Source organism: Sitophilus oryzae, unplaced genomic scaffold (genome assembly GCF_002938485.1).
Source record: "Sitophilus oryzae breed Bouriz unplaced genomic scaffold, Soryzae_2.0 scaffold_1620_pilon_pilon, whole genome shotgun sequence".
Taxonomy (NCBI): Eukaryota; Metazoa; Arthropoda; class Insecta; order Coleoptera; family Curculionidae; genus Sitophilus; species Sitophilus oryzae.
Genome location: NW_022146304.1, coordinates 4,952,526 through 4,967,314, shown reverse-complemented (window position 1 = coordinate 4,967,314; position 14,789 = coordinate 4,952,526). Strand labels below are relative to the sequence as shown.

Here is a 14,789-nt window from a genome sequence, read left to right as displayed (position 1 = left end):
GAAATCCAATACATAATCCCTAAAATAAGAGATCACCCGATTTTCTGTAATACGGGTGTTAGACCCAGGTTCAGTATAGACGATGAGGAATAATTCTTCAAGTATTTTTTAAGAGAGTGTGGTTTCAGAACAAAATATATCTTGGGGATATACTGGGATATTGCTTAATATTTTCATATAGTCCGCATGTCTTCAATCCTTCAATTAATTGCCGCAGTGGTTCCCTAATTCTGTCTTTACTAGTGAAGATTTTTGTGAGTAAACTGGCGTAGAACGGAATTCGATGGGAACTACTCGTAGAATAACGCACCACTGTTGCCACTAACGCAGAAATTGACAGAAAAAGTGTAAATTTACAGAAAAAGTGTAAATTTACAGAAAATCTGTAAATTTACAGAAAAAGTGTAAATTTTGCTAAAAATATTTTTCAATATTGCGATGGCAGCTCTACGCTTTCGTAATTAGCAATTATTGAAGTTAAAATATGTTATTTTATTATTTAGTATAATGTGTTGTTCAATGTATTAGTTATCCAATAAAAATCACCTAACCATTATATTACTACAAAAACCTCATAGACGTTGACACGACTTGATTGACAATATAAAAAAGTCATTTTGACGCCTACGCATAAAAGTTACAGCACTTTTACGTCTAAGCACAAAAGTACGAAAATATATTATTAAACTGACTTAAAGTGTCAAATTCAACGAGTCCCAGTAACCATAGTTTCTCGATATATAATTACTTGTAAGCTACCGTATGATCGAGAAAAAACGGCGTCAAAGGCGGCTGGGGAATGACTATCGATGCTATTTTTGACGAGGTCGAACTCTGCTCAAAGTTAATTAACTTTATTTTGATTTTTTTAGTTAATTAAAATTCTTCTTCTTTTCACTTTAAAGATCTTCAAAAAAATTAAATTTTAATTAAAATTGATACTAAATGTAGAAAATCTAGAAGATAATAGTAAGTTTCCGGATACAGAAATCTATATCCAAAAATATTTTTTCTGATAATTTGAACTATACCAGTTCTAATTAATAAAAAATCTATATTAGGTAAATCCAGTAAATCGTAATTAATACAGAATGCGTCTTTAAAAGTAAAGAAGAGAAAAATATCAAAAAGGCTCTAACCTAACTATCGCCCGTCCCAGTCCCAGGCATTTCGATAACGTCTAGAGTTAACAAAAATTGGATTATTCTACTGTTAAAATGTATGGATTATCCTTTTGTAATTGTCTAATACAGACTAGACCCTTCAGATTTCCTAATATTGTAGCTGTAAATCAATATGTGTGTTCAATTACTAGTAATAACCCGTTAGTTCATGGAAGAAGTATCGTGTTTATCAACAAAGTTAATTGTAGGTATATTTTGTAATATTCAATTCATAATTGTTGATACTTCTGGTGGATGATGTTCAATTTTATACATTATACGTATAAAATATAAACACACTAAATTGAAGTACTAGAAACGGTAAGGTGAGATATTTTTAAGAATCTGTATTATTACTTATACATTACTTTTTTACTTATAGAATATGTACCCCTGTGTATAACCTCTAAGAAACAAATTAAATGAACAAAACTATGTCAAAGAAATAGTCTATTGTATAGAGGATTTAAAGAAAACCAAATAGGTGATGCTGTAATCAAAGCTTTGTCGATATTGACTTACCGAAATGTATAGTCATACGTTATGTTTGTACAATTTGTTTTTGAATTTCTTCTAGGTTTCTGCATCTTCGGTCAGTGAAAGTAGAAATATCATCAGCAGTTTTTTCAGTCCATAAGATTCAACATTTAAAAATACAGGGATACTTAACCATTAATTAATCTAATTAATTTTTTTGAGATATAGGCACTATAAGCAGCAAAATATTAGCCTTATAATCCCGGAAGATGTGAGCAATAAATTAAATGATAAAGAATTGTAAATTGTTTAAACATATATAAATCACTTGTTTTAAAATAAAAAAAATTGGCATTTTAAATTTTATATTGTATTTATTTATTAAATGATAAAATTAAAATACTTATATACTACCTGATCTAACACTGTAAGTCTTAGTTTCTTTGGTTTGGTTTACTGTTTGCCGAGTACTATGGGTATAGTTCATTAAATTAATAGATTCTATTCTTATGATTGACACATGCATATTAATTGTTTTCTTAAGTTATGTTACAATGAAACTCACTTTATAAACAGTAAAATATAGGTCTGTATTTTCTTTCGAATGGTATTACAAAATATTTTTTACTGTGGACCCTACTAATCAATATACTATGCCTGGTTCAAGAGTCTAAATCTGTACTTATTACATTTAATTTAATAACAAACCTAAATTATTTGTCTAAGTTCTGCGACTTACTAAAAAAACAATTATGATTTTCGAAAGTGATTAACACACACTTTTTCCAAAATTATATATTACTTCTTGATGTATGTATTATATTAATTCATTTATTTACTTCAATTGTTCCAAAGTGTATATTATTTCCTACAATCTACCAGTAGTTACGTTAAAAGTTAGGTATGTAAATAAACGACTTACCAGCCTAAAATTATTGAGATTAAATAATGTAATATATAAGTAAATAAAATTGACAATACACCAATAACATATTTTAGCAATAACCATTGATTCCTGCATGGAACTTTGTGATTACAGCATCATCAATTTTGTTTTCATTAAATCCTCTATGCAATAGATTATTTCTTGGACACAGTTTTGTTCATTTAATTAATATGCTTCTTGGAAAACAGAAACTTGGGCATACACAGGAACAGATACTCTATAAGTAAAGAAGTAATAATACAGGGATTTCGTAAAAATTACTATCTCACCTTATTGTCTCTCACCTTATTGTTTCAATTTGGTTTGTTTATAATTTATATATGTATAAATTGAACATCGTCCACCAGAAGTATCAACAATTATGAGTTGAATATTGTAAAATATGACCATATTAAGCAAAATTTAAAAGCCTACAATTAATTTTGTCGATAAACACGATACTTCTTTCATCAACTAACGGATTATTTACTGGTATTAAACACACATTTTTATTTACAGCTACAATCAATGCAATATTAGTAAATCTGAACGGTCTAGTGTGTATGAAACAATAATAAAAGGCTAATCCGTACATTTTAACAGCACAATAATCAAAAATTTTGTCGAAATGTTTCGGTTGGAGGGGTCGGAGGGTCGGAGGCTTGTCGGACGACAAGATTTAGTTAGGTTAGAGTCTTACTGGCCTTACTCTTCTTTATTTTGAAAAAGGCGTTTACTGCATTAAGGATGATTTAATATCGATTTTTTATTGAGTAGAACTGGTGCAGATCGAAACATTTGAAAAAACAATTTTTTGGAAATAGATATGTGTATCTGGAAACTTTCTATTCTTTTCTGGTTTTTCTATATAAGGTATTAATTTTTGACAAATTTTATGTCAATTCTCAGTAACTGACGTCTAGAGTTCTATCTCGTCAAAAATAGCATCGATAGTCATTCCTAAGCCGCCTTTGACGCCGTTTTTTCTCGATCATACGGTATTATTTTTAAATCTTTTTATATTATTTGGAACGTTTGAAATTGTTTAAAAAAATATTTGTGGCGTTAGAAAAAAAATAGCATGCTCTATTCAGAGTAAAAATGATATTTTGTGCCTCGCTTGTATGTCAAACGTACAGCCTCGCCACAGAGAGTGTCATTTTTACTCCTAATAAAACAACATACTATTTTCAAACGTCACAAAAGTATAGATTTTTGCGACGTTATTGGCAATATAAAAAGTCATTTTAACGCATAGGCATAAAAGTAAAGCACTTTTACGACTAAGCACAAAAGTTCGAAAATATATATTATTTAACTGACATAAAGTGCCAAATTCAACGAGCCGTAACCATAGTTTTTCGATATATAATTACTTACAAGGTATGCCTTTTAAATCTTCTTATATTATTTGGAACGTTTGAAATTGTTTAAAAAATTATTTGTAGCGTTTGAAAAAAATAGCATGTTCTGTTCGGAGTAAAAATGACTTTTTGTGCCTCGCCTGTGTGTCGTACAGTCAAACGTACAGCCTCGCCACAAAAAGTATCATTTTCACTCCTAATAAAACAATATACCGTATGATCGAAAAATAACAGCGTTCAGTTAGCTTGGAAATGACGATCGAGATGCCATATATAATTTTACATATAAAATGACAGCGATCTTCATTTCATAGCCATCGCTGACGCCGTTTTTTTTTTCGATCATATTGTACTATTATGACACTTTTTCTTTATATGGAAAAAGCGAAGAAACTCTAGAAATGATGGTATTTTTTAAATAAACAGTGTTTAATTGTTGAGTAGGTCAATTTGTTCACCAGTAGATCCGTTGAACAATTGACTTTTAAGTACCTTACAATAAAAAAGAAAAACGCATTTACAATTTGATCACTCTAAACTTTTTTATTGGCACTATTATTCGCATCACCAGAGCAATGCAAAATAAATTGAACCGCATTTACCTTTATTAAAAAATAATAGTTTTTGTTTATATTTTTAATAAGCGCACATAAACGAGTTTCTATGTCTGGCGTCCGCTTAATGCGTCCGTGTAAACCACGGGGCGTCCCGGCGGAGCATCCTATTACTTTTTCTCATCTAAACGTATTATGCACCTACATAATACACCGGGCTGGAAGGGGTAAGGGGGGCGGGGAACGAACGGTTCATCCCCGAATGAAAGGTTGCATTATAGAGACAATTTCCCGGAGATCAGTTGTGGTTAGTTAAGCAACGAAGTTGTATGTATAGAGGGAGCATGTTATGCATTTTTTTCTTCTAAAAGTATTAATTTGTAATAATTACAAAAATGTTAGATTTATCATTAAAAACTATTAAAACTTTTAATTTAAATTAAAAAGTTTTTTGTAGTAATGTCTCCGGATCATCTTTAAAAGAAGCAAAACTTCTTTTGCTTGTGCTAAGAAGATTAATACCGTTTATATTTTTTTCAAATTTCCATACTATTTTAGTAAAAAATAAAACAAAATATGAAAATGAAAATATTATGACTTTTTTTCGAAGAAATCAAATATAGGCGATACCAAATAAACTTTCAGTTGCGTCATCGAGGACGCGGTTATGAAATTCATTGTTGCCAACCATGGACATATTCGGCACCGGGCTGGCTAACTGGGATTTAAATTTCCCGCTGGCGCTTCAGGTGGTAACTCTGCTGTAAAAAATATGTACCACACGTATTTATTTATTTCCTAATGCCGGGTCCAGACCAAGGCGACAAAAAGAAAACACGATTTTGAGACAAAAACAAGACAAACTTGCGACAAAAAAAGGGGAATTCTGACAAGACAAACTCGAGACAAATTGTCCACACCGCAAGAACAAAAGTACAACAAAGTCAAAAGTTTAGTTGCTGCGAATGAGTTTTATTAACCATGTGTGATTTCACTTGTCACCTACTGTTGGCAGCACACGCAGTCCACAGTGCACCGACAACTTGTCGTAAAATCTACGAACAAAACATAGACACTTTGATCTTTACCAACTCGAGACGGCACATTGAAAAGTCTCCAAATTTTGAAACAAAACAAAAATGAGACAAAAATGTCGCAGAAATGTATTAAATTTGTCGCAATTTTGTCGTAAAACATGAATGTTTCTGTCTTGTCGTTGTTTTGTCTGCTTGGTCTGGACCCGGCGTAACATTTTGATTCGTTTTGACATTTTAGTATTACGATTTTTTGATTTAAGTGAATTCTGTTGTGAGACTTGAAACTTAAAATTTTGTACTAGCGGATGTTGCAGTTGAAAATTGTTCTTCTTAGAACCGCTTTTAGTGCGAAAAGTATAAGGTGTAATAGCCAACAGGTATGGTAGGGTATTAAGATCGGAAAAAAAAAGTTTTTTAATTTCACTCAAAATGAGTTATTTGGGTCATTTATGAAATCACAAAATATTTTCATGGTGTCTGTCTGTCTGTCTGTCTGTAACACGATAACTCAAAAACCGCTAAACCGATTTTAACCAAATTTGGCACAAAAATACTGTGGCACCTGAGAATCTGGCCATTAGTTTTTGGTGGGGGTGGGGGGTTGGTAAGGAGGTATGGGAGGGGGTTAAACATTTTAAAAAATCGTAACCTAACCTAACCAAACTCCAAAATTACAGTAATAGCGAAACGCGGTTTTCAATTTAAGAGTAGGAATAATATTTGCAACAAAATTTATAATAACATCAAAATCAGTCGCAGTTTTTGAGATAAAAAAAATATCAAGTATAGGCGGCTATACGTGCCTCCCGGCGCCAATTTTTTTTTCTAAAATGGTATAGAAATTTGGAAAAGTATAAACGGAAACAAGCAAACTCTCATGAAGAATGTATTTTTCTCAAAGTGTTAATAATAATCAAATCTAAATTAAAAAAAAATAATGTATTTATTTTAAAAATCGTAATTAATGTATTACTACACTGATAAAAAAAGATAGACTTGAACTAAAGTCGTCATCGTTCTTGAAAAAGAAAATTTAGTGGCAAGAGAATTTATTTCAGCGCAAAAGAAAATATTTTGCCTGAAGAAAAACTCTCTTAACTCAAGAAAACTGGTTCTCTTGAAAAATTCGAAAATTTCTCTTGAATCTATTTTCATTCAACCAAGTGCAAGTTACTTTGTTTTAAGATAATAATAAAAATTCGCTAGGAAGTACTTCATTCAAGAAACATGCCCATTTTTACAATAGCTAAATACTCTTTTGATGAAAAATAATAACGACACGCAAAGACGATGACGAAGGACGGTATATACAATCAGTCGGCAGTCCGATCAGTTTTGGATCAGTCGTACGTCGCATTTCATAGGTCGTAACATCATAGTACGTACGGGTTTTGTTGCTTGGAATTTTGCATAATTTGCTTTTTAAACGCATATCGTATAACAAATTAGTGATCGTTATTAACATGCATTTGTCATTTTTATGGACAAATTTTATTAGGATATATATGGATTCTTTAAAGGAGTTTCTCAAAAAATGGAAATTAGAGTATTTATTTGCTATATTTGAAGGTAAGAGACATTTACCTAATGCACCTGTTTAGATAATAAATATAGATAGAATAAGAATATAGGTATCGATTTTGTTATGCAAATAATTACAAAAATTTTAGAATTTCTAGTCATCGTATTAAAAAATTCAAAATGTGACCAAAGCTTATAATTTTAATAATTTGTTTGCTTTACTTTGATTAATCGTGATGTAACATTTTTTTGTAATTTATAGAGTGATGAACCACCCCAAAAAATACCAAGGAGTGAAGAAGCAGAAATAACTACTATCGAGGAAAATAATATCACTTTACTTACTACAGACTAGGAAAACCTAAATTTATGAGAAAATAATATATCTCGTAATATGCCTGTATATGATGTATAGACTTCTCTTAGATCAAAATAAATTTTAGTTGAGTCAATAGTATTCGCTATTGGTTTAAGGAAAGTGTCTCTTTAATCAAGAAATGTCCCTTTTCAATCAAGAATTTTTGCATGAATCAAAGAGACTATTGTTCTTGTAGCAAGAACTTCTTTGCATATTAATTTTGGGTCAAGAGTGAAATACTTTGGATAGATAGATTCTTCTATTCCCTAAAGTAATTTTTTTAAGCTTAAGAAAAGATAGTTAATGCTTTGGGCAAAGAAACGTCGTTCTTGGCCCTATTGAAAAGCGCCAATCTTTTGAGTCAAAGTCATATTCATTTCGACTGAGAGATCCTTTTTTTTCAGTGTATATTTTAATGATTCAATAATTGATACAACCTGTTCAATGACTATAGCTTTATAGTCATCGAACTAGAACCAATCGTAGAAAGAACGACAATTTTCTAGTAAAATAACAATTTATTTAATTAGATTCAACCTAATTTCAAAACGTTAAATCTATTGTGTTTTCTACACGATTTTTTACTAACTCTAAATCTGGCACATCGCGGACCAGAAATATGGTAACCGAGGATTAGAATAGCCCGAGGGAATGTAGGGATGATCCCTGACAGGACGCGCGACACACTTCCTCTCTCCGTTTCTTGCTGTACGATGCCCGACGGGATGAGACTCTAGTCCTGCTCTTTTAGGTCGCTAATAAAACGAGATAAACTAAAAGACAATGGATCTAATAAGGGAGAGGATTACACTAATTTTTTGCTGGGTTGGTGGATCTAACGCGCTTCCTGCATTTACAAATGCATGTATTCTAAATTAAGACATGAGAAACACCTTAATGTGGTATTGAGCAATAAAAAGAATTGGATGAGAGAAACGTTTGCTCAGCAGCGAAAAGACCATACCATAACGTGGTATACTGATGTTTCCGAAACCAAAGCACAAACAGGGATAGTATTTGGGACAAAAACTAAATACACTGAACCAATGGGCACCTACCCCACCATCCTTCAGGCAGAAATCTACGCTATCGAAAGATGCGTACAACTTATCTTAGATAGAAACTAAGGGAAAACAAGAAATAGCCCTCTTATCCGATAGTCAAGCAGCACTAAAAGCGATCACCTCAGTAACAGTCAATTCGATGTTGGTCATAGAGTGCCTAGAGAAGCTGAACAAATTAGGCAAAGATAATAAAGTCCTCCTACTCTGGGTGCCAGCTCACCACGGGATAGAAGGAATAAAAAAGAAAGCGATCTAGCTAGAAAAGGAGCGAACGCTCCACTAACTGGACCTGAACCGTTCTGCTTCCCAAGTGAAAACCAACTTAAATCGGAACTCAAATACCTGGAAGACTCCATCCGTAACCTGGAATGGGAACCCTCCAACGGTATAAGACGCTCAAAAAAATATATCAGAACTTACGACCGAGAATAATCAAAGATTTTCCTTGATTTAAGTAAGAACAATCTTCAGATTGTCAGGGGTTTTGAACTAGACACTGTCTCTACAACAAACACGTCAGTAGCTTGAAGCTAAGAAACAACGGCCAATGCAGATTCTTAGGAAAAATTGGGAGACATCAGAACACCTCATCACTGAGTGCTCCGAGACACCTCATCATTTGTGCCATGTAGTTTTGTACGACTGATATCGGAAATGGAGAACTAACCTCTATAAAACCGCCTTAGATCTAAGCCGTCTAAGCCTAACCGTCTAAGCACTGAGACTGTATGATGAGTTATAACTCAAGAAAGGGGGACACAATAGATCTATAAGGTCGCGATGATTAACTCCCTCCCATTTAACTCTCTACATTCTACAAGATGGGAATACTCTAGTGTGAAGCGGCGGCTATACGATAGCAACTTGCCTGCACGGTATAGTTTGCGCAAAATAGAAGGAACACTGTGTGGTATCCACACGATGCAAGTAAGATCGTACATACATTAAGGAGGGTCCACATTTAGTAACATGTTATATAGCATTGCTATTTAACAAGCTACATATCACATGCTAAAAAACCGGGAGCCGTCCACATTATAGTTTTCGTAATCATGAATCGTTTTGGCGAGAAAGAGGTTCTGCTAGCAGCAGCGGCGTGCGTAATTATTTTTGAAGAAAGAGAAAGAAAGTCGAGAAAAAAAGCGGTGTTGAGTCCGCCATAGCCTACAAGATAGATCTATAGATGAACTCATCAGCTTACCTTTTCGATACTTGCCTCGGCTGTTTCTCGTGGTGTGTTTCTGTCTTTTAAAAACATTAATAACTTAAAAGCAAACCATTTTGAATTATCCACTTCGTCTAAACCAGTACCTGATTTGCATATCTTTTGTTCCCTCTGGAACTGCCCTATTAGATAACGCATTTTTTTCTCTTTCAAATACATACTTTTTGCAATTTTTAACTATGCATAGTGCTTTTTTTATGTCACTTTAAATGAGGGACTACGGATATCCCATAACACTGTATGATCTCTATACAACTTAATTAGTTGACAAAAGTCTGCTCTTGGCTCTACTCCATTAACAATATAAAAACATCGAGAAAGTAATAAAAAGTTTTACTTTACTATAAGTTCAAGCTTTTTACTATCTTTCTCTATGTATATGAACCATACGATCGAAAAAAAAAATGGCGTCAGCGATGGCTATGAAATGAAGATCGCTGTCATTTTATATGAAAAATTATATTGGGAATGTCATCGATCGTCATGTTCAAGCCAACTGGACGGGAGGCCGACTGGACGCTTTTTTTTTCGATCTCACGGTATTATTGACCAGTAAATAAACAAACTCAATATCAGCTCATCATACTAAGATACTGTCGCGCACGTCCCTGAAAATATGAACGGCAAAACTAGAAATTTAGTCTGGAGTCTGGACGCATTGAATTATGTTACAATAGCAGTGTTGAGCAACATCTTTTGATCTTTACCGACTACAAATGGATAACATCTAGCAAGTTATATAGCAGCGAAATTTGCTAAATATGACTAAAAAATATGTAACATGTTATATAACTTTGGTATATAGCAGTGTTATATAGCAAGTGTGGACCGTCCTTTATATACATCATTATTTTCACTTAGAATTTGTGGTTGCGTTTGTAGAAATGTCAAGTGACGAATTATTGTTTAACACAAAATCCACAAGAGTCACAAAACTGTAGCTTATTGAACTCGCTGATACCGTCTACACATATAATATCACTGCACAAACCATTAGCAACGCGATGTTTACGTAAGCCGTACTTTTCGGTTTTCTACACACAGTCAGTTCCTGATACAAACAAGTTTATGCAGGTAAGCTCGTGGTAAAGCTTGTAACGTGTAGCCTTGAGCTGGAAATAAATGTGTTTGAAACTATTATATACACCCATTAAATTCATTAATCTGTTGAAACGTATTTCATCTCAAATTCTAACTACCTATATTTGTTACGTTTACACACCTATCATATTTGTAAAAAATACAATAAATAACAAATACATATTTAAATCTGACTGTAATTCTCAATTCTACATAAACTGAAAATTTCGTTTTTATTTATTAGAATAGCATTTGACAAAACGGCTTTGTGTGCGGCCTTATCGTTTACTACGTCTGACATGTACGCTTTAGGTCAGGAGATAACAGGGCTGTAATAACAAGGAAGTAGATAACCCCACGGTAAATAATCTGTCACGGAATAATTAAAATATTATCATTTATTGTTCCAGTTGTGGTTCGGATTATATAACAAAGTGAAACTTGGGATATAGTAGACTTTAAAGTCCACTAAGTGTTAATTAATAATTTGTTTCTTTCATTTATCCAGTAAATGAACTAATAAAAACTGTTTATTCGTTACAGTGGCCTTCCATAGTCCACCCACCTTATTAAGTATAAATCTCCAACTGCAGAAGATAAATCACAAAAATAACGGTTGTTCTCAAATCTCTATATTACTTCAACACCATATTACTTCATACATTGAACAAATTAAAAGTACAGACAATGGCAAACATCTTTTAAAAACCAACAACGTTGCACGGAAACGTTATTACGAAAACAACCGCTGCGTTTACTTGGGGAAATAAAAAAGCAGATACAAAATTAAACAATGCAAATCCGACGTCAGGATAGAATACATGCAGATCTTTGTATAGCTTTAATCTGCATCTCGTATTTTTAGTGGAACGTGGAAGATACTCAATTTGTTCGCCATCCAGTTTATTGGGGCTAGAATAAACATACGTAAGGTAAATATTCTGGATTTGCCTGAAATACTTCTCTCTATGAATTACTGAAAGAAAAATCTTGGAAGACATGGGTGGCCCAAGCTTCTAAAAAAGCTGTATATTATCATTATAATAATTAATATAATAAATCATCATTATAATAAACTGGATACTGTACCTGTGTACCAATATTCTCTGGTTGTGTGCTAGGAAGTAAATTTTCATGCATATTTTCATGGATAGGTTTGTAGCTTCTGAATAACGGTCTAGGTCTAGCAACTAGCTCATTTGTTAGATCAGAATTAAAATTATTAAAGTTAAACAACTGGTATTGTTATTGGAGGACATTGTCATATTTATTTCATACCAATAATCAACGAGAATATTCGTATAATTTAACAAAATTACTGTAAACTAGTAGTGGGAACTATCGAATGAATACTATCGAAACATTCGATAGTTGCAATTCATTCGAATAATTCGATAGCTAGTAAAAAAACATTCGTTGAAAACTATTCGAATAAAAATTATCGAATAGATGCGTCATCTGCCTCGAAATATTGTATTCTAGTAATTCGGCAGCAAAAACCATTCATTTATAAAATTCATTCATTTATGAAATTCATATATTCGTCAGGATCGATTATAATAAAATATTAACTGGATTTTAGTTGTCGCCCGGCGACGTAGGTTTCTTTCCGAGAAACCCGACAGCGGTCGGTGGCAATGCTAGAAAGAAGCCGGCATCTTTGATTTTTTGCGGAGTCATATAAAGATAAGGACACATTATTTTTTTTATTGAGGTGCTAGTATTTACACAGAAAATACATTATGAAGGGCGCTGTTGCCATATATTGGTATTAGTTGATATTAGCAAAAGAATATTATTGTTTGGCTTTAGTTAGTTAGGGATAGTATGTCTATATATTTTGCATTTTTTATTAATATTCTGTTGTTTAGGTTAGGTTAGATAATAAAATATTTTGGATGTAGGAAAATGATTTTAATGTTTTTAAACAAAGACTGGTTTAATAAAATAATAATAACAGTAATAATTTGTTATACCTATTAACAACAAAATTTAAAATAATTTAAAATAAACATTTTTTTTTACGTAGTAGCAAATGTAAACAACAAATTAGATGTCAAAATTATTTATATTAGATCATATTTAAAATAATAATAGTCTTTAAATTTTTGGCATCGTTGATTTATTAAATAATAATAATTACAGAGCTAATTTGTTATATTAACAACAAACTTTAAAATCATGAAATATAAACATTTATTAATTTTCTAAGCATGCAGTGTAATGGAAGGAGAATATAAATGAAAATTAGAAATCAAAATTATTTATATTAGGTACTTTATATTATTATTTAAAAATAATATTTTACTTTTACTGGCATTTACTTTACAAAATAAATGAAATATTTCTTCGCAAAAAAACTACATGTAAGAGAATTAGCATAAACAAAATACAAAACATCGTTAACTTTTTTTTAAATTGGCACGTGTAAAACTTCAAGTTCATCTCATCTCTAAAAATTGCTACTTCTCAAAATTTCCAATTAAAAAATAGACCATATACCATATAAAATAAAATAATTGAAAGATCGGGCTATGGAAAATCACACAAATTTTCGGAAAAATTTTGACACCTGCACACGCACACAATCGTCAATTAAAAAAACTACTATTTTAGTATTTTAAATATTTTAATAAACGCAAAAATAGCACAGTATTTATAAGGTGAAGTTATAAAAATTTTGAAGAACTAATAATGCACTGACGCACACAAAAATCAAACGAATACTAAATTTCATTTTTAAAGCATTCGATAGTCGTGGCTCAACGATAACCATTTAGTCGCACGGCGAGGTTGTCACATATGCTTTAGTATACAAATGAATGAATGATTTTATTCGAATAAAACCATTCGATAGTTGAAATCATTCATTCAGTAACCATTCGATAGTCTAATTCATTCGATAGTTCCCATCGCTACTGTAAACCACTATAAATACGAATTGTTGGTTAGGTTCAAAATGTTTTCTCTTCTTAAATAAAAAAAAGCGTTAAAACGTTAACGTTAAACCATTTTGGGTCGTATTCCACAAAATTTGTAGGCTATTGAGGACTCAGAAAATGTACATATTACAGAAATAAATTAAAAATAATATTTATATTAAAACAGCATTATATGTCACTTTTTCAAACATGTCCTTCAAATCCGTCAATTTTATAGCTGTTAATAAGAAGTTTCACTTCAAATATGCGCACATAGTACACACCTGTTTTTTTACGTAGTGATGGCAACGGTAACACACACTTTGAAAATATTCTTGTTAACATACAGGATAATTCAAATATATTTTACCATAATGTTTTTGAACGGTAACAGTTTTAAACTAAATGTACTGCTAACTTAAAGCCCTCCCAAAATTCTAAATACGAAGGATTTTACATTTTTAGCCGACCATACCAACAGGTATAGTAGGCTATTAAGATCGGCAAAAAAAGTTTTTTTAATTTCACCCAAAATGAGTAATTTGGGTCATAAATGACCTAGATATAAAATATTTTCATGGTGTCTTACGATAACTCAAAAACCGCTAAACCGATTTTAACCAAATTTGGCACAAAAATACTGTAGCACCCGAGAATCTGGCCATTAGTTTTGGGTAGGGGTGGGGGGTTGGTAAGGGGGTATGGGAGGGGATTAGAAATTTTAAAAAAATCCTAACTCCAAAATTAGAGTAGCTAGCGAAACGCGGTTTTCAATTTAAGAATAGGAATAATATTTGCAACAAAATTTGTAATAACATCATAATCAGTCAAAGTCGCAGTTTTTGAGATAAAAAAAAATTGAAAAAATGCCTTTACTATGAAACTAAAAGAACTGCCTACCAACTTTTTATTAACATATTTTAGTATGGGCGGCTATACGTGCCTCCCGGCGCCAATTTTTTTAAGAGGAAATATAAATATTAGAATAGTGTCTACTTCAAAATTCAGTTCAGTACTAAAATTTCCAATCTTGTTTGATATACAGGGTGTTCCAGAAATAAGTGCAAGTATTTTAAGGGGTAGATAAAAGAAATATATTT

At 32.0% G+C, this 14,789-nt stretch overlaps 1 protein-coding gene across 3 annotated transcripts in view; it reads right to left on the bottom strand.

Moving 5' to 3' along the window:
• LOC115880166 (protein sidekick) overlaps positions 1 to 14,789 on the bottom strand; it is a 709,828-nt gene that overhangs the window by 200,254 nt on the left and 494,785 nt on the right. The window lies entirely within an intron of this gene.